Source organism: Talpa occidentalis, unplaced genomic scaffold, assembly GCF_014898055.3.
Source record: "Talpa occidentalis isolate TD23 unplaced genomic scaffold, MPIMG_talOcc4v2.1 talOcc4.11, whole genome shotgun sequence".
Classification (NCBI taxonomy): Eukaryota; Metazoa; Chordata; class Mammalia; order Eulipotyphla; family Talpidae; genus Talpa; species Talpa occidentalis.
The window spans coordinates 79,871,952-79,897,529 of record NW_023601104.1 but is presented as its reverse complement, the minus strand read 5'-3'; the positions used below and the strand labels follow the sequence as shown (position 1 = coordinate 79,897,529).

At 48.9% G+C, this 25,578-nt stretch overlaps 1 long non-coding RNA gene across 1 annotated transcript; it reads left to right on the top strand.

Moving 5' to 3' along the window:
* The first annotated feature begins 10,195 nt into the window (after positions 1–10,195).
* LOC129145422 (uncharacterized) lies at positions 10,196–20,332 on the top strand. The gene is made up of 3 exons (XR_008550958.1): positions 10,196–10,534; positions 18,492–18,548; positions 20,029–20,332. It is a non-coding gene; the product is annotated as an uncharacterized LOC129145422 (long non-coding RNA).
* The last annotated feature ends 5,246 nt before the right edge of the window (positions 20,333–25,578 follow it).

Here is a 25,578-nt window from a genome sequence, read left to right as displayed (position 1 = left end):
TCACCCCCCGCATCTCTGGCTGTACCCCAGCTCTGTATGCATAAATAAATAAATCTTTAAAAAAAAAAAGAGTATTTCAATCTAGGGGCCTCCCTGGTGGCACAAGGGGTTAAGCACAGCATGTGAAGTTATCCGCAGCCTCTGCAGCATGAGTTCGATCCCCGGCTGGCCAGGGAGCAACCCACATGGTGCAGCAGATCTTTCCTGTCTCACCTGCTGCTCCCCTCAGCAGTGTATTTCAGTAGATCCGTCTGGTCTGCTTCCTACTCTGTCTCTGGTGAATCCTCTTACCCCATCTCTTACCACACCTCTCACCTATACTCCAGTTCTTGTATGCATAAATAAATAAATCTTTATAAAAGAAGAGTATTTTAATCTAGAACACTTGCCCCTTTGAAACACACCATCCAAATAAATAATTTACATTAATTAATTTAAAAAATAGGGTTTTAAAATAATAAACATGCCTTTCATTTATTGAAGAAGAGGCTCATTATTTCACCTGATAAAATGGCCGACATTGACCTAGAGGCTTAAATAGATTCAGATTTAATGTTTGGGGGAAGAAAGTCTTCCTGGGTGAAGTTGTGTCTGGTGTCATGTCACATCACTTTCAGAGGAAAGTTCTCCCTCGTTGTTGCACCATAACCATGTTTGGATTGATTAGATGCTGTCAGGCCCATCTATTATAAAGTTCTCCCAGCCTCTTCTATCACTTCTACCAGATTTGGCAACTATGGATAGACAGACCCATGATTTCTTTGGAAATGGTAGTGGTAATATACTATCATTTCTCCTGCTTTGATTAGCTGCTACTCTTCTGTAAAGAGGAACTTTCTCATATCAGCTATTTGGTTATCCCAAAGATGAGTTTGTACTGAAAGGCACAACAAATTCCTGACTCTCTTTGATGATCAGTTTTCAAAATAAGAGATCATATTTAAAAATATGGAGTTTTGAAAAAGCATCATTATGACTAGTAGATTGCACATTTTTGCTCACATTTAGTGTGGTAATGGGGTGCCTGTTTTCCTAAAGCCATTTCATTAGTGCATTCTATTAAATTTTGGAGTTTCATCAATATGATAGGAAAGAAGTGGTGTTTTGGTTTAACTTCAGTTTGTATTTTTCTATTTCATAGGTTTAAGGGGCTATTTGCATTTTTCTGGAAACTGTGTATTCATATCTTTCATCCATTTTTCTATTGAGTTGTTATCAGGGCTATTAACTCTTTGTGATATGACTTAAAAATATTTTCCCACTTTATAATTTTCTACTTACATCTTTTTAAATATAAAAATTTCTAATTTTTTTAAATAGTAAACTTACCATCTACCTCCCCCAAGCCCCCTTATTGATTCTGGATGCTTAGTCATAGTTAGGAAAATTTGTTCCAACCTCAGGAATAAAGGTTATGATAGTTATTTGTATTGTTTCATTCTTACAATTAGATTTCTGATTCAAATGGAAATTATCCTGGCACACAGTATGTGATTGGATACAATTTTATCTTTTCTATATAGCTATGCAGTTGTTCCAACATGACTTATTAAAATGTTCTCCTTTTCCACCACTGACTGAAATGATGCCTTTATCATATATTAAATTTTCATATGCACTTGGATCTATTTCCGGATTTTCAATCCATGCACCATAGGCATCCATATTTATGCACCCGTACTATACTGTTATAATTTTAGAGACTTTAGAATATATTAAATATCTTCTAAGACCCCTTATTATTCTGCTTTTAAAAGTTTTTTTCCTTCTGACTACTCTTACTAACTTTCTGTCTTATGAATTTTATAATCAACTTCTGATGCGCCAGGAAAAAAAAAAGATGGTGTTTTAGAGGGGGAATCTCATTACATTTATAAATTAACTTATGGAGAATTAACATTTTTACAGTGTGGAAGTTTTCCAAGCAAGAATATGGTACATACATCAATTTGCTCAAGAGTACATATTAGCATTTCAGGAACTTGAAAAATTTTGCATATTTCTTATTAAGTTTAGGTCTAAATATTTTATTTTAAGTATTGCCACTATAGATGGAGTCTGATGTTCAATTATTTCCTTTCAACTGATAATTTTTTTATATTTATGAAGACTTTGTTTCTTCATGTTAATTATATGATCTTACTACTTGACTAAATTCTCATTGTTTGGTAGTTTTTTCCATATTTCTTTGGCTTTTCCAAATATATATAGTTCTGCATTTAGTTATATCACCAGCAAATAGACATAATTTTTTATCTTTTCTTTCCAATTCTTATGCCTCTGCTTGCTTTCTCTTTTCTAATTGCATTGGCTAATACCTCCAACGCATGTTAAATAGTCACAATGTGCTATTTTTAACACAATGTTGGGTTTTTTTTGCTCAATATTTTTGCTTGTTTGCTAGTATTTTATTAAAGGCTTCTATCTGTTCATATATATATGAGATGGGTGGGGCCTGTGGGATCCATAGCCTACAGAGGGGTGACAGCATGAACTTCAGAGAGTCTCAAAAACTTCACTTTCCATCTTCTTCAGTCTCTCTTTCCTCTACATGTCTGGTATTAGCACCTTCAAAATAAATCCCCTTTGTTTCCTTTGTCTCATCCTCCATAGGTTTTTCAGTCTCCATTCACCCTCATGTTTACTTTCTGTTCTCCTTCCTGCCTGGAGACCGGCACAGTTGACAGTATTGGGCAAATAAACAGGGTTTGGGCTCACAAAGAGCCACTTGATATTGAATCATCACTCAGCCACTCTTCAGTTCTTTGATGTTGGGTCAACTGCAGAATCTTTTCTAGCCTCAGCTTTCTCATCTGCAAATTAGGAATGTTAATAATGCTAATGTTAATAATTCACATGACTGCTCATGAGAGTAACATAATTAGAGACAGTAATTACAAGTGTTTGTTATAGCTGCTCACCAGTTATAACATTCCTTCTTGCTTGGCATAGATTTAGGTAACAAACCCACTCTCCCTTGCAGTTAGGTGTGGCCATGTGCCCTGTGCCAGCCAATGGAATGTGGTCAGAATGATGTGTGCCGCTTCCTGGTAAGGTCCATGGATTGTCCATGTTGTTGCTCTTGCTCTTTTTTCTTCTCTTAGGTTGATGCAGGCAAGCAAAGAAAAGATGGTAGAGCTGAAATGGAAGGAGGCTGGGTCCCTGCATTACCACATGGAGGAGAGTTACCTGCTGCTAATCAGAAACATGGATTCTTGCATGCACAAATAATAAACTTCTGTCATGTCTGACTCATTGTCCTCATCGTCAATTTCAGGGCTTGCTTATTACAGCACCTAGTATCACCTTAGTTAATACTATGCTCAATAAACATGACTTCGTCTCACTCTCCTCACTTCTCATCCCTCATGACCCAGTTCAAGATGCCAGCTCCCTGGTGAGATTTTTTCCAATCTCTCCAGGCAAAATTAATGAGTCATTCTGTCTCTGTGCTCTCAGGCTTAGTATAAGCCCTTTCCCAATCACAAACTGGGCTGTGAATTTTTGTTTATCATCTATCTCAAATGCACCTGGCCCAGCACTGGTGCTCAGCAAGCGCTAGTGGATTAAATGAGGAATGAGCACATAATATGCAGATTCATCAGGCACATGTTCTGAATAAAAACCACAGGCTGGCTAATCTGCAAAAGGGTGTAACAATAACTCATTAACCTTCTTGACCAACTTTAAGTCTCAGAGCAAACTGTTGGCCTAGTTACAACTTTGGGTCACTGCCAGGGACAGTTCTTAGCAAAAGCTGCTGTTTTTGCATTGGTAAAAATGATGTAGGTGGCCCGGGACCTTCATTTCCTATCATATTAGGTTCGGGTCTTGACTCTATCTGGAACTGGTCACGTGGCATGGGACACATCATACCCACATACACCACCCCTTCCCCAGCTCAGAGAGATGTTTCTAGGAGTGGGATACACCTCTGCTGATCCAAGGGTGGTAGATAGGGAAGCTGAGGTGTAGGGACCCGAGGCTGAGGGGGGCAGCTGGAGAGCTTCTCAGAGGTTCCATGTGATGGCTACATCTGCAGACGCCGGAAATGGCAGAACCAAAGACCCAGGCCTCATTTCCTGCCTCTGTCAACTCGCCCCTCGTGGGTCTCTCTGCTGCACACGCCCCAAAGACAGGACCATATTAAGACTTTCTAAGAAGCAATTCAGGGGGCCGACACCAGCCCCGTGAGTCAAACAAAATTAAAACAATACTGGAAATATCATAGTCCAACTGGGTTCTAATTTTTTTCATGATTATTACTTTGAGAGTGCTTGCACAACATTACATATCAAAATCTTTCTAAAATGTTTTATTTTTCCTCATTTATTTTTGGTGCCCTTGTTTGCTGTCATTTTCCAGCACCTGCTGGGTCTCCTGCTGTAAGATCCTGGAGGCAAGTGATACTCATTTTAAAGCACCTTGAAAATTGTGCGCCCTTGGTATCGTGGGAGTGGAGCCTGATTCCTGTCCGTGTGGGTAGGTGCTAATACTCCCCTCACACGTGGCTGGAAGGGAGCCAGGTCTCGGGCTGCAGCTACTCTCCCTGGGGCCTGTGGTGCTTGGAGGAGGCAGGAAGTCCTGCAAGCTGCTGAGCGTGGGGATGAGGGTGTTAGAAAGGGCGCTGGGGATAGGGACAGGTGGGGAACAGTGAGGCTGAGCTGGGAGGAAAGCAAACAGGGAGGGGCCTGAGGAAAATGCCACCTGCGTCATCCCTTGGGCTCTGGGTGAGGCAGAAAATTGTGGAACAAGCCCAGGTGCTTCCTGGTGTAGGAGCCTCAAAGTGGTACCTTGGTTAGTGGGGTTTGGGGGAGCGGGAGGGTTTGGCATTGGGTAACAAGAAGCCGCTGGGGGGTCTGAGTCCTTTTGATGTCCTTATAGTGGCAATAAAGTAGAATAGTCAGAAAGTACACACTTTAAAATCATCTCATCCTGATCCAAACCTGGGCTCCATCATGCACTACCTCTATGACCTTGGGGAAGTCATTTAACATTTCTGAGACAAGAGTTGGTCCAGACTTGAAGGGATCAAGAAAGCCAAGTGCAGCAACATTGTTTTACATCGGATGCTACTGAGATCCTGAGTGGAGAAGGAGCTCTCCAGCGGCCCCCACTAATAGGAAGCAAGTTGGAGCCCAAACAGAGGAGCCTGACTCCCATCTCAGTCTTTCATGCAGTGCATCATTGCGAATATTGGGTACAAACAATATCCACCAATTCTCCCTTTTAACCATTTATCCCTTCGACCACCCACCATCCGTCATCCATCCACAAATCCACTAAGTCTTCCATTTACCCATTTATATACTTATTCCCTCCCTCCCTCCCTCTACCCAGTTATTCCTTGTCCACCCATTTGCAACCGAACTGTCCTTCATGTATCTGTCTACCCATCTTTCCATGCAACCACCACCACATTCACCAGTCCAAGGGGGAGTGACTACTGATACATAACTGACGGTGTTTCTCATAGGTGTGAGATGCTACAATTATTACTACTAAATCTTTTGATCCAAATTCAATTCAAAGTGGTTACTGATTGTTATTATGTTCACAGCATTGTGCTGAGCACTTCTGGAAAGGGGTAAGGATAAATCATAAAGCATAAAATATTTCCTCTTAAAGAAGTATGACCATATGGGAACGCCCTGGTGGAGCAAGGGGTTAAAAACACAACCTATGAAGTTATCCACAGCCACTGCAGCACAAATTCGATCCCCAGCCAGGGAGCTACCCACATGGTGCAGCAGACCTCTCCTGTCTCGCCTGCTGCTCCCCTCAGCAGTGTATTTGAGTCAATCTGCCTGTTCTGATCCCCACTCTGTCTTTGGTGAATTCTCTCACCCCCCACACCTCTGGCCTGTACCCCAGTTCTTGTATGCACAAATAAATAAATCTTTAAAAAAAAAGTATGACCATGAAAAGCAACTCAAGACATTGGATTGGGCTGGGAAACTGAAAGAACAATGAAGGACATTATTGAGATCACTGAAGAAATTCTAATATGGACTATGGAATAGATGATATTATGTAGCTGGAATGTTTGATTTCCTGATTTGTGTAATTATACTGTGGCTATATAAGACAATGTTCTTTTTCTTAGCAAGCTCACATAGCATTATTAAGGGGTTAGAGAACATGGTAACTCCAACTTACTTGCAAATTATTTCAGAAAAATTGTAATTTATTATATATATGTGTGTGTATATAACATTGCCATCTACTATGCATATATATATATATATATCCATCTATCTATCTGTAAAGAGAGAGAAAGCAAATGGGATAAAAATAAGCAATTGGTTTGGTCAAGAATATAAGGAAGTACCTTTTGCTATTTTCTGTTTGAAATGATATGAAATAAAATGTCAACCCTCGAATTCAATATCTTCTTCAAGGATCTTATAATTAGATAAGCGAGGTACCCTTGGGGACCTAAATACACAGGAAGAGGACAGCTGTGTGAACCTGTGAGTGTTCACACCACCTCCCTCTGCCCCAGCAATGTGCATAGTGAAGAACCAGAGGGGCGAGAGTAGAATAAAAACCGCAGAGGTGGTGGTGGGAAGAAAGTGTCAGGTGGGCTTGTGAGAGCTGCAGCTGCAGGTATATGAGAACATAGGGATGCCAAAGGAGCTTTGGAGAAGTCCGCTATATGTTATGAATTTGATTGCTTTTGATTTAAAAAAAAATATTTTATTTTATTTAAGATTTATTTATTTATGCATACAAGAGCTGGGGTACAGGCCAGAGATGGGGGAGGGTGAGAGGATTTACCGGAGACAGGCAAATCTACTGAAGTACACTGCTGAGGGGAGCAGCAGGTGAGACAGGAGAGGTCTGCTGCACCATGTGGGTTGCTCCCTGGCCGGCCGGGGATCAAACTCGTGCTGCAGAGGCTGCAAATTGCTTCATAGTGCGGTGCTTACCCCCTTGTGCCAATAGGGAGGCCCTGAATTTGATTGCTTTTTAAAAATAAGAAATGAAATGTCTTTTAAATTACTTAAGACTGACTTTGAGTGCAACTTCATGCAAAGACTGATTCACATGGAGCCCCGAGTTTTATTCAGGTTACAGATCAGTAGCTATTCCTTATCAATTAGTACTGAAACAAAGGGGTGAGTAGGGTATGGGTTGATCTGAAGATGCTGGAGGCAGAGTCCAAGGTTCAAGTGGCAGCTGACTAGGCAGAGAGGAAGCCTGGAGGGTGCAAGTGAGAAAAAGAAAAGGCACAGAGAAGACAAGGCTCTTCTACACACCTGTGCTTTACTTAATCCATGTTCTCTCCTGCTAACTACTAATTCTATTTGACTGACAAGGAAACCGAGTCACAGAGATATTACACATACCACTGCTAAGTGACAGAATCAGGCATCGCCTGGCTCTGTAGACTCAATGCCATTCCAGGAAGAACATGACTGGAGGAGATGGCAGGGAGAGATGCAAAGGGTTGGGCCTGAAGAGGAAGCCCCTGAATGCTAGGAGTAAGAGCACAGACTTGAGCAACACAGATTTCCAGAAAACTACAAACAGGGAACCGACTGGTGGTCAGAGGTTCACCACCTTATCCAATCATGGTGCAGTGGTTGACAAAGAAGGCCACTCAGGGGGCCTGACTAGTAGACCCCTAATTGATTCTGTTTCGGGAAGGGACTGTTTCTTTTGCCGTGGCACCGGGCACGTTTACATTCGGAGAGAAGAAATTGTGAGTCTGTGTGGGCAGACTCCAATTGTGAACTTGCCAGCTGCCACTTCCTGTTCTCTCCTGCCACAGGATGAGGGGGAAACAGGCCCCCCTTTCCTCCTTGCAGAATGAATGATTATTGGATGCACACCAGCTGCTCAAGTAATTCCACTCCTTTCTGCTTGGTGACTTGGCCTAAGGCCCTCCCCACCTGGCCAGCTCTGGGCCCAGAGCAGTCCCCTCTGGATGGGTAGAGAGGCGGAGCATGGGGCATAGGGTCTGAGAGAAGGCAGATATCTGGAGGAATAGAGCATGAAAGGCAGGAAAATGTCACTTGGGATTTCATCAATGCAGACAGGATTTTCCTGAAGGGGTGAGTCTCTGTCCCCTTTTGTCAACTGGAGGTGGATTTTGCTGAGGATGACCGAGCCACAAGATAGAAGGAGCCTGGGTCTCTGAAGGGTGGAAGCAGGATAATTGACCAATCACTGTAATTACCTAACCAGGACTAGTGTGAGCAGAGATGACTTCGTTCATGCTCTGTTGCCTGTTTGGGCCTGTTAGGGTGGTGAGTCTACCCAGACTAATATACAGCCAGAATCATCAAGGTGTCATGCCAAGTCACACACTTCTGGCTCTACTGCCAATTCAGTCTGTCATCTTGGACCATTCTCTATTTGAGACCTCAGTCTCTCATCTGTGAGAAAAGAGAATCCATTAGGTGATTCCCCAAATCTCTTCTATTCTGTCCTTCCATTTTCTAAAAGGAGAGCAGTATCTTTGTGAATGGAAATCCAGTCAAATTTTGACAAATACCTCATAACATCCTTGCTGATAATGTGGTAAAATGGAATCTTGTGGGTTGAAGGTTGAGGTGGGCCACCAAGCCAATTAATGATGCTTAAGGAGCATTGATTAACAGATCAATAACCCAGTCTCCACTGACATGCCACGGGCTCTTTTCAAATCAACAATTTGGATGAACACACTGAAAGGAAATGGAACAAATATATGGGAAACATAAAATTGGGTAGACTCGCTCATAAATGGATGGAGACTTGTGGATCAAAATATATAAAGGCATGGAGCAAAACCTCTAGAAGGCAAAAGTTTGGGGCAAAGGTAACAAAGGGAAATGAACCAATATAAATGCAAGTTCCAAATAACTCACGGGCTGGGGGAGTTCATCTTAGAAAAGGTCTTGGAAAAAGCAACCTGGGCATTTTTGCTGATCACTGCTTTTCTCAGAACCAATACTGGGTGGTTGCTGCTGAAATGCCACAGGTATAAATGTTTTAAGTTTTGTGGGCCATATGGTCTCTGTCTCAACTATTCAATTTGGCTTTTGTACCAAAAAAGCAGACATCAAATAATGAGGTGGTGCACTAATAAAACTTCATTTACAAAAACAAGTCATGGGCCGGATTTGGCCCTTGGGGTCTAGTTTGCCACTTCTTAATTCAGAAAAAAGGATAGATCTAAAAGCCTGTTTTGGTTTAGGCTCTGGAGGTTGCAGAATGTGGACTGATAAAAGAATTGGGTGGGATGAAGTGTGGAGAGTTAGGTGTGTTTACTCAGTGGTTCCAGAGTAAAATCCATGATGGAGAGAAGTTACAAAGGGGCTTATTCTTATTTGTGCCAAGGAAGACCCCCTAAAACAACAAAGGGGGATTATTCATCTTCAGAGGTGCACACACAGAAGTTGAGAGATGGGGGGGTTGGGTGGATGCTCTTTAATACCCAGTCTTGCTCTGGAGTGAGCGGTTGTCTGCCCCACGGATGACTATCTTCCCTTCCCTGTGCCCTTGCTGAGCTGGTCCATCCTACCCACCCATGGAGGCAGGAATAACACACCAGAGATGCAGCCACAGTGCCTTTGATCATGAGACTCCTGGGGCCAGGGAGACATTTTGTAGGGCTGGTTTGATTGGGGGTGTGTGATCCCTGTGAGGCCTGGGGAGGAGACGATGCTTCTCCACCCATGAGGGTGATAGCTTATTGTGTGACCTGGCAATGTCCCGGGGCCTGTGCTTCCCCGTCTGTAAAATGAGGATGATCTTAGTGCTTATCACAGAGGATGGAGGATTAAAGAGCTCGTGTGTGAAACAGTGGTGCACAGTAGGTGCTTAGCAAGCATTAGCCTCAGAGCAAGTGCTCCAGGAAGGAGCAGGGAAAGAGAAACCTAGAGAAAGGAGGGAAGGATACAGAGAGAAACATCAAAGAGGGAAAAGGGGGACAGAGAAGAAATGTGGGGTCCACTTGGGGGCAGGCGCTGCTGACGCTGCTGACTGAGGCCTGCACAGGGCCCACTTTGTTATTCTTCCTTCCCCCATATAATCTCCTCGAATTCTGAGGAATCCTGCCCCCCCCAAGTTGCCATGGTGATGGAAACCTGGACCCAGTGGAAAGTTCTCTGTGCTTGGCAACGAGGCTGCAGCACCCTGCCTCCCGCCTGCCTGCCGGTGCGTGGGTGGCGGGCGCTGACTGCTGCCAGGATTCGGGGCCAGCATGGCCTCTCTGTGGAGACCTGGCCCTCCCCCCACAGAATCTAGGATGGGGGCCCTGGCATGACTGGCCTCCAGGCCCTCAGGGAACATCTAGCCTGTCCCATTTTACAGCTGGGACATTGGGGCGGAGAGATGGCCTGGGTGATTCCAAGGTTGCACGGGCCTCCTAAGCCCCTGGGTTGTGCTTCCTGGGCTCAGCTGTGTGGCCAGCAGCCATGGTGCACCTGAGGACATTACAGACAGGACCTGGAGAACAGGCCAGCTGCTCAGAGCCAGGAGACAGAGGAAAACAATGGGAGAACTGGGGAGTGGACACCTGCCCCCACTTTCTCAGATAGTGGTAGGTGGGGTTTGTTGGGATGCTTGTTTAGGTGCCTGCTCAACAGCTCCAATTTTCAGCCAAAGTGAGAAAGTCACAAAGTCAGTTTTTAGCAGTTTCCCCTGGCCTTGCCTGACAGGGTCCCACTGCCCCATCTTCACTCTCCCTCACCCTGTCCCTCCCCCCCACCTGACCGAGCTTCAATTCCCAGCAGGAGGCCAACTACCTGGCTTGGGGGGGGGGTTGTTTGTAGGTCCTGGCTTAACCAGCAACCCCCTCCTTTCAACTACCCAGCTACTTTTGTGTATATTTTCCTCTGTAGACCCCTGTTTTCACACCTTTGTCCTTCAAGAAAATGGCCTTTATTGAGTAACTACATATTTAGCCCATTTTTTTTTGTCATTAGCACCTAATAGAATTCAGGCTTTGACTGCCCTGAGGCAGACACAAGCTGTGTGGCTATGGTGGATACCTGGGATAGTCCATGACATGAAAACTGAAAGGAGCTCAGGGCCTATGGTCTCTACCCCTTCAAAACCTCAGGACGATGGCAATGGAATTTCCCAGGCTCCACAGACCCAGCAGAGGATGTGATGTGGGCTATCTTGGGACCTCTGGTTACTGACCAGATTGACGTCAGGCTGGGTCATATCACACCTACCTCACTTCCCAGAAACCTTGACTGTCCAAGTGAAAGGCCCTTGTGGTTGCTGCCAAGAACCCAGCTCTTGGGAAGGAGTGGCCACCTGCCTTGTTGAGCTATTACACTAAATAATAACTTACTGGGAGCAAAGGGCTTTCTGAGTGGCCTCGGCTGCTATCACTCAAAGAATTGAGACTGTGCCTATGCTCCTAATTTTCTATGGAAACTGGGAGTTGGAAAATTGCCCTAGAGAGAGATTTAGTCTGATGACTTGATTACACAGGGTGTGAACCCTGTCCTAGAGGGGGCATGGTGACATCGTTAGGGGTAGGCCCAAGGCCAAGGCATTCAGGTCTCACCTCTGTTGTAGCTAGCTATGTGATTACAGAAGGATTGCATCACTTTGCTGAGCCGCAGTCTCCCCATTGTAAAATGGGGCTCAGGTTCTCAGCCTTTGTTAATTCCTCTAGCAGGTCATATGTTCCTTAGAGGCAGGATCATGCCCACCTCTTTTTTCTCTCCCATGTTGCTAGAACAGAGTCAGGCATAGTTGTTCTGGCTGAATCAAAGGGTAAAAGCAAACCAGGAAGGTCCTTCCTTCCCCAGGCCCTCTATCACTGATTCATTTCATTCATTCATTCAATCATTTGTTCAACTAAAATTTATTGGGATCACCTACGTGCTGGGGATACAGAAATGTGGGAGAGAGACTGGGAGTTTATAAATGGAAAGTGCTCCCCACCACCTGAATGTGGGGGGCAGAGCACACCATGGGAACACAGAGCAGACCACTCTCACTTCTGCAGAGCCCTAGAAGTCTTCCCTGAGGGGGTGACAGCTTTGTCAAGACCTCAAAGAGCAGAGAGTTTAGTGTAAACAAAGTAGTGGGATTAGAATCCCAGGGAAGGCAAATGTAACCTCCATGGGGGGCAGTTCTCTGGGATCACACAATTCCCCTTTCCCGGCCCCTCCTTCCCAAACAAACACCCTCACTCTGAGCAGGGGCCAGTGAGGTGGTTCAGGACCACGGAGAGCACCACAGCCACCTTCCAGCCATCATCTTGCTCTTCTTACTTGCATCTTGCTCTTGCTTATCTTAAGAGGCACAACTCAGGCTCAGACCTGAGGAGAAGAGCAGGTTCTGTGGGACTTTGGGAATCGCCAGGTTGGCAGCCAAGAAAAGAGCACCTGAGGACTAGTGGAGGTCCAGGGTCTCGACTATCCCCTTTCCAAGTGGGTGACAACTGCAGTCACAGACTCAAGGGGAGCCTGGTGAGCAGTGAATAGGTCTGGGAGTCAGCAGCCCTGCTGGCCGCAAGCAAAGCCACAGGGTGAGTGAGTCAAGTAGTTCTCAACCCTTTAGAATCAGAAAGCCCTTTGAGAATTGGATGAATAATAAAGAAGAAATTTAGAAACAATAAATAAGTAAATTATATAGTATGTCAGAGGCGTTAAATGCTGTGGGAAGAAAGAAAAAGCCTTCCTGCCAAACCCCAATTGAACCTTAATTTTGGGTACAATTCAGGAGTTTTTGGCATCCTGAGCCCTCTGTGGATACAGTTAAGAACCAGCCCCCCTCAGGGGTGAAATTCACTCTGCATGACAGGTGGGGAGGAGGGAGAGGGTAAGGTGGAGAGAGAGGCTGGATTTAGTTTACCTGGTTCTCCAAATCAGATATGAGGGGGGACCCCATGCTCCCTGACAGCTGCTAGGGGGAATACTCAGGCCCTTGGCTCCTGATTTACTTATAGCCATCTCTCCGTTATCTTGTCTTATCAGTGTTCTAGATGTTTGGGATTTATCAGTGAGCAGGAAAACTGATGTCAGCACCCCAGAGCTTATATTTTAGTGAATAGAGTCACATGCTAAATAATAAAATAATTTATATAGTATATTTAAAGTTGTAAGGTCTATGGGGAAAAAAGGAAAACGCCCGGCGGGGTAAGAGGGAATGGGAGCACCCGCGATGGGCTCGGGGCGGGGGCAATTGCAAGGTTGGGTTTTTTTTTTTTGGCAGTTGTGGTTTTAAGTATGGAGGTCAGAGTGGGGTTCACAGAGAAAGTGAGTCCTGAGGTCACAAAGACTAGGGGTAAGGGGCTTGGCCACGCAGATGTGGGGGAACAGGGTTCCAGGCAGAGGAAACAGCCAGTGCAGAGAGCATGAGAGGGCGCTGTGCCTGGTGCGCTGAAGGAACAGAAAGGAGCAGCTGGGGAGGAGGTGACGGGAAAAGGGGTTCCAGATCCTGGGGGTGACTTTAAACACTAGAGTTTGCTCCGAGTCAGCTGGGAGCCAAGGCAAGGTTGCAAGTAGCACAAGAAACTGCTCTGACTTATGTTTGGAAGGGACTCTCGGGCTGAGGGATTGGTGAGGGGCCGCTGCTGGCTTGTGCAGGTGGGTAGCTGGGGCAGTGAAGGAGTCAGGCCAGGTTCTAGAGAACTTCTATGGGTCAAACTAACAAGATTTGCAGGGGATCAAATGTGGGAGAGAGAGAGAGGAGGCCAGGCTGACTCTGCTGTTTTGACCCTGAGCAACCGGAAGGGTAAAGTTGCTACACCCTGAAGTGGGAAAATCTGTGGAGAACAGGTTTGGGGGGACAGAGCTCAGTTTAACTGTGTTCTTTTTAAGACATCCATTGGACAGCCCAGGGGAGACGCTGAGGAGGCATCTGGTATGTGCCTCTGGATTTCGCAGCTCAGGTGGCTTAAGTGGGATGGGCCCTGGCAAGGCTGCCTGGGCTCGGCCCCCATCAGCTCTTTACATCTCCCTGTTTCCCGTCAATGTCCGCAGGGGTGCGGCGTCACTGATTCCCAGGCAGAACCCATACGTCTGAGCAGACCTGACCAAGAGAATTTGTTCTTGCCCAGAGCAGACTTCTGTTCCAGAAGCTTCAGGATCACAGGGAGAAGTGCTGACAAAAGACACCGTGGCCCCTGAGTGTGGGGGAGAGTGGGAGGTGGAGGAAATACAGGGCTGACATCCTCACAGCGTCTGACTGCAATCCCTTGTGAGGCCAGTTTCCCCAAGACACCCTGCAGCTTCCACATAAATGCCATTTTTCCCTACGCTGGTGCCAGAGGGCTCTGCTTCCACCCGAGACTCCTGTCCAGCCCAACCAAGTCCTGACAGAGGGGCTCTGAGGATTCAGTTAGAGAATACACAAAATACTTAACCCCAAGTCTGGTGCAGAGAAGGTGCTGGATGCAACGAGATAATCACCTGTATTCCAGAAGCATCTGGGAGGACAGCAACCAGAGAAGGACACCCTTGGGTGAAGTCCTAAGAGATGGAGTTAACCAGACAGAGATGGGGAAAGGGATGCGAAGAGTCCCCCACAGTTCTGGTGTCCCCAGGCCATCTCTTCTCCACAATGAGCATGCCCAGCTCCTGCCACCTGTTCTTCATCTATGGCAAGAGCGGCCCTGCCTTTACTTAAAAGGCAGTGCCAAGGACAGATCCTTGAGAGAACACAGCACAGTTGCAGAGGCACGTGGGGACTAGAGCCAGATTGTCTGGATTCAAATCCAGGCCCCATGACTTCCCAGCTCTGTGACCTCAGGCAAGTTACTTAACCCCTCTGTGCTTCAATTTCCTCATCTATGACAAGGGGATGGTAACGGGATCTACTCTATAGACTCATGACGATGAAATGGGATAATGCCTGGAGGGAGTCTAGTGACTGATCTAAAAATGTGAGCATCTGTTATCACAGTTGGGCCTGACGCTGTGCAGGCCTCAGCTTCTGCTCAGCCCAGCAACTCCCAACAGCTGCTCCGTAGTTCACAAAGCTGCTCCAGGCCACAGTCTGGGTGGCCCTACTTTACAGAGGAGGTGAAGGATTCTTCAGGTGGTCGGTGACATTTCTCAGACTCGACCCCTCTTCCAGGGCAAACCGAACCTCATGCCCAGGGTCAGGCTAAGGAGTGAGGCAGAGGCCCAGGAACAAAGAGAAGGTGTGGTGAGAACTTAAAGGTGGGGGCAGGAAGCAGAGGAGACGAGCAGGATGGGGGAGGGGAACAGGTTCCAGTAGGAAGAGAGAGAGGAAACCAGGTGGTATCTTGAAGGGTGACAGTTCTGGCTACCCCGCTGCTGTCCCCATTGTGTCCCCTGCAGACCCCTCACCTCAGCTCCTGGGTTCTGGGCAGAAAGGCAATTGCTGAGTCACCCAGCAGTTAGGGCAGCCAGAGCATCTTTGGGCTTCCTGCAGAGCTGGGTGAATTGAATGCCCCACCCAGCAGCTCCTCTGAGCTTTACTTCTACTCTGACCTGGCCACCAGCTGATGGCATGTCCTCAGGCAGGTCACCTCACCCCAGGGGAGTTGCCAAGCAGCAGAATGCAGGCCCCAGGAAGCCAGGGAAGCAGACAGCTGCTCCTGGGCATCCCAGGGCCTGTGCTGGAGTCAGGTCCATGAATGCAGAAAGTCTTTATCAAGCAAATGAATGGTCACCTGTGGAAATCGGATACACTCAGAGGCTACAAAGACACTCTCAGTCCTGTGCCCCAAACCTGCACAGGTGCTGCAACTGGACCCCTCCTTCAGGATGCTTCCAGGCCCCGGACTTATCCCTGCTGAAGCCAGCCTCTTCACCTGCCTCCACCCTCCCCTGCTCCATCATCATCCTGCCTCCCTGCTAGGAGTCACCTCTGTACCCTCCCCCGTCTCCTGTCCATCACCAGCTCCCTCTACTTCCTAAATTACTTTCAACTCCACTCAGTCTTCATCTGACCTCCATAGCTCCTGGAGCCATCCTCTGTCCTCTGTCTGTTGGAGTGACTTCCACTACCCCTCCTTAGTCTGTCTCCACTACCCCTCCTCCCACATACATGGCATTCTGTCCTCCCCACTGCAACCACATGAGTCTTTTTCTTCCAAGGCTTCTCAGTGCCCTCAGGACAGAGTCCAAACTCCTCAGCAGGGCCTGTCTGGGCCTTAGAAACTGGATCCCTGCTCATCTTCTGTCTCCCACTCTCCAAGTTCTCTCCTCTTACTATGTGTCAGAAACTTCCAAGTTGTATCTCCATGCCTCTATGCCTTTGCACATTCTATTTCTTTGGCCTGGAACATGCCAAGGCCTCCCTCTCTGAGTAACACACACCCACTCCTCAAATCCCTCAAGAATGTCCAGAGAGACCCATGCTGACCACCCCAGAGCTGGCAATTCCCTCTCAGACTGGCACAATTTCTTGTGAATACATCTATTATATCATATTTCTCATATTGTCCCTTAGGTATTTGGCTATCTCTTTCCCCTGTGAGATATTTCTAGAATAGGCTCATGGTTTATTCAGATTGAACATGAATATAAATGTAATGTTTAAATATAAGCAGTATCTAACTCAAGTAGGTGTTCATAAATATGCAATCAATACATATATTGATGGGTAGAAAAAGGTGTGTCGACAAAGAAAAGAAGAAAGAATGATTAGAAAGATGGATGGATGGAAGTAAGGAAAAAGGAAAAGAAACAAGGATATAGTGAAGGCATGAGGATGGAAGACCAGATGCTGATTGGAAGAGAAAAGGGCAGATACAGAATGGAAGGCTAAAGAGGTTGGTGGACGGACAGGAAGACAGAAGAGACAAAGCATGGATGGGTAAAGGAAGAGTTGGGTGGGGTGGATGCATGAAGGATGCAAGGAAATAAGCTAGGATGACATATTAGGCAGATGGATGCATGGGTGGTTGGACTGATGGATGGAAGGATCAAAAGACAAGAAGAAGAATGTAAGGAAGACAAAGGGAAAAATCGTCCAAAGATGGTGGGGTGAATGAATGGATGAGTGCTTGGATTCAGGGATAGATATCACAGAAGTTTTGGCCCACTCAAGCCTGTCAGTTTTTCTCACAAGGTATTTTGGGGTTCCCAGGTGGTCCCTGAAGTTGATCTCAGCCAGCACATTTATTGTGCCCTTTTTGACTTTAGATGATAAATGAATCGTCTCTGTGGTTGCTAAGAAACACTAGAATGCTACAGATCCGCTCATTCATGCACAGAGGATCTGGGCTCAGAGGATCTAGGCAGCCTGCCTGGGTCATAGGCAGCTTCTAAAATATCCAGCTTGAACTCTGTTCCTCTAACCTCCTCCATAGCACAGCACGCTGCTCTTTGCTTTGCTCAAATCCTCTCCCTAGAGGCTCATTCTGAGTGGTGCTGCTTGCTCACTAAACTGGAGAAATTTTTTTTTTCGTAGGACAAATGAGAAAAGAAAATGACCTCAACCAAAGGCTGAGGTTGGGGAGGCCTGAGCTGGGGCAGCTGCCTTGCCACACCAAATGTGACCTGGGCACATTCTTGAGCAGGAGGAAGAGAATCTGGTCTGGTGCCAGCTTCCAGGCACCCTGCCTGGGTCACAACATAGAAAAAGCTTGGGCAGCAGGAGAGAGTGGTCTGGGTGGCCAGAGGACCTTGGGGGAGGTGACCCTGGAGGTCAGGGTGTCCTCATTGAACCCAGAGCCGGGCCTGGGCATGAGGATTCTGTGGCCCCTTTGACCTGGCCCCTCCCACCCTCTGCATTCCAGGTCCCAGGCTGAAGCTCTGCCTGTGGCCTCAGCCTTGTCACACTCAGTGCCCTTCACCTACGAACTTTATTAATGACGTTTCAAAAGATGCTTGGACATTGGTGTCCACGGTCTGTCCTGCATCCCTGTGTCCCAGTGTGGGTGGAAGTGACCCAGGAGAGTCCCCCCTGGGATGCCATTTACTCCTTCCTCCTGGCTCCTGCAGCCCATCCGGGTACCTTGTGGTTACTTCCCCCTGGAACTTCTCCCTGCACTGCCTCGTGGAGACTTCTCACAGCCTCTGGCAGGGAGGAAGGTGAGGTTTCTACTAAAAAGATATGGACCCAGAACCCAGGGCAAGTGCATTGCAAGAGAGGCTCCAGGGTTTAGTTATGGGGGTGGGGGGCACAGACTCTGGAAGATACCATTAAGGAGAGGTAGACGCTTCACTCTCTCTTTTCTCTGGCCAGCTTGGAAGTCTGGCCTACGTGTTTTCTCTAGGCAGCCTGAGGACAAAGCTTGTATTTTTAAAATGGCAGTGTTTTAAGTGTTTTCTTTTTCTCCCTTTCTTCCTGGAAAACAATTCAGGGCTTTCTTTTCATGCTTCATGACCATAGTGACTGAGAAAACCTTGGCTTTGGAAAGTCCGGGGAGTGTCCAAGTTTCCTGGGGGGTGGCTGCGGGCAGGCGGGGGCTGACTTCTGGCTCCCCTGGTGCAGCCGCGGTCGGCCACTCGCCTCCAGCCAGCCTCACGCTCAGCCCTTCGTGGCCTCCTGCCCACTGTGGTTTTTAATGTTGTTATTTTTCAGAGTTAAGAATCTGTGGTTTTTAATTGCAGCTCAGGATACCACCCTGCTCTGTTCCCTGCCACTTCTCTCCTTACGGATGAACTCAGGTAAGGTTTGAGGCCATCACGCGGATAATTTATGAAAAACACACAGAAATCTGTGTTTACGCAACAAGAGGCCTCTCCCAGAAACCTTTGCAGAGAACTAGATATGAAGGCTGACTTAAAAATATGTGTTTGTGTAATCCGATATTTGACTTGCAAATATATAGAAGTGTGGCCATGCTGTGCTTTGGGGTTTCCTGACTGTGCACCCCAAAAGCCCAGCCTCTGCTGTGCCCCCTCCTCTGCTGACCTCTTATGTCCACTTTCAGCATCTAAGTCAGCGTGAAACTTAACGCGCCCACATTCAGGGCAGGGGTCAGCCAATACTCTCTGCAAAGGGCCAGATGGTAAATACTCGAAACTTGGTGGGTCACACTGTCTCCATGGCAGCCACTTGACTCTATACCGAGCAGCCACACAGAGAGTAAACCAACAGGCATGGCTGTGTTCCAGTAAAACCATGCTGACAGAAGCGGGCCGAGGGTCTGAGTTGGCTCTGGGGTTGACCTTGTCCACCTCTCTTTAGAAAGAGGACAGCTAGAAAGACCCAGGAGGGTGAGTAGTCAGGCGATTGGTGAAATAAAACAAAACAAAACAAAACTGGGTGGGGTTTAGTGTGGAGAAGTCTCTTGGAGAGCCGACATCTCCCCCTGTAAAACATCATGGCATGGGGGACCCCATAATAAGGGGGGCTACAAAGAGATTTATTTTCATTCTTGATGAGACAAGCCCTATAAACAACAAGGGGTGAGTCCCCTTTCATGAGAGATGACCCGGCAGAGGCTGGGGTGCGGTGGGGCCCAGGGGGAGGTTCTTTTATGCCCAATCCTGTCCTCTGCTTCTGCTCAAAATGCTCATGGCCCCTCTGTGGCCCCTGCTTTGCTCAGTGCAGAAGTCAAAGTTCCCATAGATAAGCCCTGTATCTGGCACAGTCCTGCTCTGCCATGTTCAGCTCCCCCTCTGCTGCTTCCATGCATGCGTGCATGTGTGCGTGGGGGTGTGTGTGTGTGAGTGTGCGTGTGTGTGGACGCATGTCTCCTCCCTCCTTCTCTTCTCCTGCCCTGCTGACCTGGGCTGAGTTTCCTGGGTTCCCGGACACATTCCTGTCCCAGCTCCGGCTGACCTGTCTCCTGGAATCTCACCCCCAGGCCTCCCGCGGCCCACTGATGTGAGCCTTTTCCTCCTTGGCACTCCCCTCCACCGAACATGCCATTTGCTTGTTTATTTGGTGGATGGTCTGTCATCTTCAACTAGAACATCAGCTCCTCTCGCGGGGACCTTTTGTCTTGGGGTCACTGCCATGTCCCAGTGCTTAGGACAGTGTCTGCCTGACTTAGGGAGCACTCAGTAGTGTCTGCTGAGACCCCAGGAATGTTCCAAAGATGGCGGCCACCCTCCCAGCCCACCTGTTCCTCTTACAGCTGATGCCTCTCTCCTCCCTTTGGGTGGTGAGTCTGTGCTCCCTCCCCCCGAATCTTGGCAGGCCCATGCGTCTGATGGAAGTGATGTGATGTGACATCTGAGGCTGGGCCAGAAAAGGCCGCACTGAGCATGCCCAGCTCCTGCACAGCCTCTGCCACTTCTCTGGGGAATTTCCTCTTTGGAACCCAGCACCAGGGTGTGAGGAAGCCCAAACCAGGCAGGCCACGCAGACAGCCCTGCCCAGGTCCCAGAAGCCCGGGGCGTGGAGGAATTTTTCACTGATTACCAGCCCCAGCAGATCCCACAGGCCAAGCCACATGACAAGCGGTCCACTTAGCCTGTGGGAGAGAGGAATAAAGTGATGTTTTGAGCCACCAAGAGTTGGAGGTGATCTGTTACCTAACGAGCATGGAATGGCAGTGAGCTGAAGTGTGCTTTGTCCCCCTCCCACTTTTCTGGGACCCCGTGGATACTGGAAACCAGTATCCCCATCCCCCTGCAGCGCGGGCCCTGCTGTCTGTGCCCTTCCCCAGGCGCTTCCTCCTTCAGGTGCTCTCTGGAAGCTTCTCCCAGGGCAGGTGTTGGGGTTGTTCTCTGCTCTGGGTCTGCTGAGGCTCCTCCTGGGCATGGCTCTTTGGGGGGGGGCACTGCTGAAGTTTTGTGGGTACCTGCAGGCGTGGGGAACACCACGACCCCAGGCTGTTCCCCTCCCAGGCTGGATAGGAATAACGCCCCAAATGGAGGCGAGGGCTCCGGGGTTGTCCCATAAGCTGCTCTGCTCTGGGCTCCTGCTGACGCTCTATGACCTGCAGTGGGAAACGAGGCACAGCTTGTTTTTAATCCCCCAGCTGCCTCCATGTAACCTGGGGAAGCTCACTCATCACCAGGACCTCTTCAGTCCTCGAGCTAAAAACACGAGTCCAGGGAGAGGAGAAAATCCTTCCTCCATCCCAGCCCCTGCAGGCAGTCGATTTTCAGGGATATTCTTTCCAGGGTGACTGATGACACCTATTCCATCCTGACTTCACCTGAAACATACCCCACGGCCACCCAAGATGGAGCTCAGCGCCATCATCCTGCAGGATGATCCCCAAAGAGCTCGGCACTGGTGTGTCCCTGAAATCTCAGGCTGTTCAGTAGAGTCACGTGTCAAAGATGCTTTATTGAGGGACCCACCTCTGGGGCTCACCCTCACCTTCACCCTCGCCACCTTTGACCTAAAGGTCAATAGGGAGACACCCTAGAGAGAGACTTGGGCCACAGATCTGGCCCTCTCTGGCTGCTGGGGCTTTTTCTTGGGTTTGTCGTCAGAATGAGCTCTTCCTCTCTGTCTTGGCAGACCCCCCCTCCCTTTCCTTCTTGTTCCCCCAAACAAAACAGAAAGAAGGATCCAGGAAAGGGAGTGTTGAAATTTGGCCTGTGTGTCTGTCACATGAACCAAGTCTTGGCTGCTGAAGCAACATGAACCCCTGAGGACTTGGGGGTCGCTGCTCTGCCCCTTACTTAGCCCTGCGACCTCAGGTCGGTCTCCTTACCTCTTGGGGCCTTAGGTTTGTCTTCTGTGATGGGGCATAGAGCAACCCGTTGGGGCATCTGTGCTCTGGCCTGGCTTGGGCTGAGCCAGAGCTCATCTGTGCGGCCACCTCGAGTTGGTCTCCTTCACCTCTGGCCACGGTCCCTTCACCCTCCTCCCCCACCTGAGGGCCATGGTGCTGGCACATGCACAGAGCCCCTGGGAGCACTCGAGAGCTGGGACTTTCCACCAGGTTCCTTGTTGGGGGTCCTGTACTCAGCACAGGACGGTACATGAAACACTAGCCTGTGTCAGAGAAGCTCGAGCTGATGCACTTGTGACCCCACAGCTGCATTTGGGACTGAAAGCCCAGGAGAAAAAGGCCCAAACTGGAACCTGGCGGTGAGTCACCAGTCCAGAGAGCACGGCTCTTAGCTCAGCTGGCTTTCAGAGAATTCCTAGACAGTGGCCCAGGGGCCAGCCTGGGGACCAGGCCAGCCCACTGCATGCTGACGCAGAGTCCAGAAGCCCCTAGATTCACTCAGCCAAAGAAGTCTCCAGAATCCACGGACCTGAGTGTTTTGTTTTCCCCAAGACAATTCCCTCCTGTGATCTTTGCCATTCTCGTTATCATCCCATCGCAATGTATGTATTTTCTGATAAAAGCAGAGCTGGCTGAATGTTATATTTGATTTATGTAATGAGTATGATTCATGAGATATATTCTTAGTGATCAAAAAATGCTGAATTGATTTACTGTGCCAACTCTACAAGAAGGGTAGTACTTATTACCCCTGAGGCTCAGAGCAGAAGGGTCACATGGCAGTGTCACCGGCTGACACATGGCAGGGAGAAGCTCTGCTTCCTCTCAGCGGCAGCAGCTGAGAACAGGGAGCAAAATGGTTCTAGGTGCATTCTCCTGCCACAACATTATCCTATAAGCCCCCCACATGCCACCTGGGGCTTTATCCATAAATGGGGGCAATGATGGCAGTACAGAGATGGGGCTCAGCACCCATGAGAATTTCTCTTTTCCATCCCGTCCACTAACTGGGCCAAGGTTGGCTCTGAAAGTGCTGGGACAACAGTCTGGGGTGGAGTGAGGAGTCAGAACAGGGAGCAGTAAGAGTCAGAATGTTAGGGGAAAAGGATGTCCCAAAGCTAATTCCATACAGGCTTTGTGGACTCCACCCCCACCCCAGGCCAAAGCCAAAGACACTGGGAACTCCAAATCCCATCCCCACCAAAGGGAAGGTGGCTGGGACCTGAGGGTGGGGTGAAGCAGCCAGGTTGGTATAAAGCCAGACACATGGGCTTTGGAGGGGTCCCCCATTTTGGCTCTCCGCCAGCTCGCAGCGTCCGGCCACCTCTGAGAGTGCCTTTGGGTTTCCAGGTCGGCGGATCGGGTAGGACGCATTAAAGACTTTATTTCCCTATTTTCTCCCTGAGTTGTACATTTTCCTTATTTCCTTTTCTCTTGTAAATAAACCTGTTATTAACCTTTTGTGTGTGTCTGTAGTGGAGTATTCGTAAGTCCCTTTAAAGCGCGGGTGAGGACCCACAGCCAGGAACCCGTTTAATATCGGGGTTGCTCTATAACAAGAACAGGGAGCAGTCCCAGAACCCAGGACTGCCTGCATTAGGTTAGGGGCAGCCCCAGAGTGTGCCACCCATGGTGGAGGGACCCACTTGCCCCTGCGTGTTTCTGTCAGGTGGCCAGCCAGCAGGCTCCCAGCAAGCCCAGGGGTTGGCCCCGAGCTCTGGGCTATTTGCCAATAAAGGATGACCTGGGGGTCAGGAGGCCTCCCCTGAATGGCCAATCCTGATCTTTGAGGAAATCCACCCTGTTCCACAAAGGAGTCCTTGCGAGATTGTCCACAGAGTCCAGGCACACATGGCCTTTGTTTGTGGAGTGCAGGGTGTGGGCAGGAGGGCAGGGTGGGGCTTGGGCAGGAGAGCACCTGCCAGGCGGAAACCCATAGGGCACCTGCCCAGGGGTCATGGGTCTCCCCAGAAATCAGCTTCTCTACCTCAAGCCTCCACCCCAGCCCTTCCGGGTTCCCTGTTGTGAGGTGGGGCTGGGCAGGGCCCTCAGGGCAGGTGGAGGTAGAGCCCAGAGCTGGGAGGAGGGAGCCAGGGAGAGTGGCAGTGGTTGAAGGTCACACAGGAACCCTGGCTGCCTGGGGCCGTGCCTGTCACCAGAGACCTCAAAGATATCCCTTTGACATTCTCTCTAAAGAAGGTGACTGCCTTGGGCCTGAGTGAGATGTCTGTAGAGGAAACATTTTATAGTCACAAGGAGGGTCCCTTCACTGGGTGCTCCTCTGGTGCCCCTAAGCAAGCATATGTGGAGAAGAAATCCTCTATTTAGCTAGTAACTTGCACTGATATTGCCCAGGGGTGTGGCGGGGTTGTGTGAGTGGGGGGGGGGGGGAGGGGGGAGGTTAAAGTTGGCATTTTATTAACTGCAAACACTAAACATAACACCAGGTTCTTATAACTATTCTGATGTATCTTGGTAGACCATTAAAAGTGGCTACAGTTTGGGCTGTGCGCTGTCTCTGGGGGCTCTGGCCCCAGGGTTGGGGAGGGGTCAGAAAGCTTCTCCTTTCCCAACCCCGGATGATGAGAAGGTGGTGAGGCCTTGGGACTCAGCCCAGGTGAATGGCAGGTGGACACCCCCAAACAGGCTGTGCAGACAACTCCTCAGTCAGTGACCCTCCCTCTGGGCCTCAGTGTCTCCATCTCAGCCTCAAGGGGCTGAGCTGAGTGACTTCTCTGATGTCCTCCAGCCCTGCCCTGTGGGGATGACACCCCAACTCCTCCCTGGGGAAGCCCCTCTGAGGTGGGGAATCTCCTCAAACAGCCCTGGGCTTAAGCAGACTCCAAAAGGAAAGAAAATGCTCTTTAAGTTGTCATAACAGAGAGGGCCTCCAGGCACCTCCTGTTTACCAAGGCTGAGTAAATACAGCCAGGCCCTTAGCAACAGGCACAAAGGGGCCCTTGTGCGGCTGCCCTCCCTCGGCTCCCTCCCGGCTCAGTCCCAGCTGGGAGCTCTGGAGAGGCTGGGCAGCCTGGCCAACACTGGCTGGTTGATGGGTGCCAGGGATGGGCTCGAGCCCTGTTCTGTGCAGGCTCCTGGGGGAGGCAGGGAGCCAGGCCCTCGAAGCCCCTGGCCTCCGCAGGTTTTTCTCATTGTACTTGTCAGTCAGAAATGGAGCTGGATGGGCCTGGAACCAAGGAAGACCGGGATCCAGTCAGTCTTGGCTGTGAACACTTAGGCATTTAATGAAGCTGCTTTTAGCCTCAGTTTCTTCATTTGTAACAAGGGGCTACCCACACTCCCCACCTGCTCTCCATGTATGAGATAAATGTGCGAGCACTTTATTCTATAATCTCCACACCTGGGCTGACAAAGGGACTTGTTACTTCAGGTCAGGAGTTCAGAGTTGATGATAAATGGGTTGCCCCAACCCTCTCAGTGCTAGGAGCCCCAGAGCCCCTGCTTGCAGGATGAGGAGGCCCCTACCCAAGCCTGCCCAGTGCCAGGGCTTGGGAGAGGCGGGTGGGGACACAGCAGGCACAGGCTTTGGTGTCTAAAGGGGAAGCGAGACAGATAACGACAGCCCGCTGATTTATGTCGTATGTAAATCATCACCAATCAGTAAAGATGAAGGCCAGGCTGAAGCATGAGGAAAAGACTCGACAATGTAATTCATAAAGTAATGGCTGATAAGCATTTGGGGAAAAAAATCAAAACGAAAACATCTGTAACAAAAATGAAAATTAAAGTGACAGGAGATGTCTTTGTTTCCCTCCCACGAGGGTGTGGGGAGAGCAGAGGTGCCTCCCAGGATGGGCAGGGGCCTGGGAAGTGGGTGTGTTCAGGAACCACCTCAGCCACTATTCGCTTTGCAGCCTAAACTCCTCTGGAAAGCCGCAGCACAGCGCCCGGCAGGTGTGGGGAGGAGCAGGTGCTACTGCATGCAGGAAAAGGCGCTATGCACGCGGCAGCTGTTAAGTATTGTTACTGCTGGGTCACAGTATAAACAGGGATGATCGTCCTAAAGGCCAGCTGGAGACCAGCAGTTTCAAATG